The following is a 416-nucleotide window of genomic DNA, read 5'->3' on the forward strand; positions in this document are numbered from 1 at the left end:
TCTGCCTCGTCTCCTCTGGTCATAATGTTCTGCCTCGTCTCCTCTGGTCATAATGTTCTGCCTCGTCTCCTCTGGTCATAATGTTCTGCCTCGTCCTTGTGACTTTGCAGGGAACTGAATTAGTTTTTTCCTTAATTTTCTTACAGAAACAAGATTTTAATTGTTTTGTTTCCTAAGATCAGAAAAGTTTGGATAAATTTTTTATTTATTCCAGTGAAATAAAAACGACTTTCCTAAAACCTGCTGACTCATCGTCTGGTTTCCCCACTTCCTGCTAAATGACGTTATGGTGAAGATTCCATCGTCTTCCTCATCAGAAATCAGGTCATCAACGGTTTAGTGAGCTAAATATTTAAATGTTCAGTTAAAATTATTCTTTTTTAGCCTCAAATTAAATATTTAGCTTACTAATTATT

The sequence above is a fragment of the Poecilia reticulata genome, unplaced genomic scaffold, assembly GCF_000633615.1.
Source record: "Poecilia reticulata strain Guanapo unplaced genomic scaffold, Guppy_female_1.0+MT scaffold_277, whole genome shotgun sequence".
Classification (NCBI taxonomy): domain Eukaryota; kingdom Metazoa; phylum Chordata; class Actinopteri; order Cyprinodontiformes; family Poeciliidae; genus Poecilia; species Poecilia reticulata.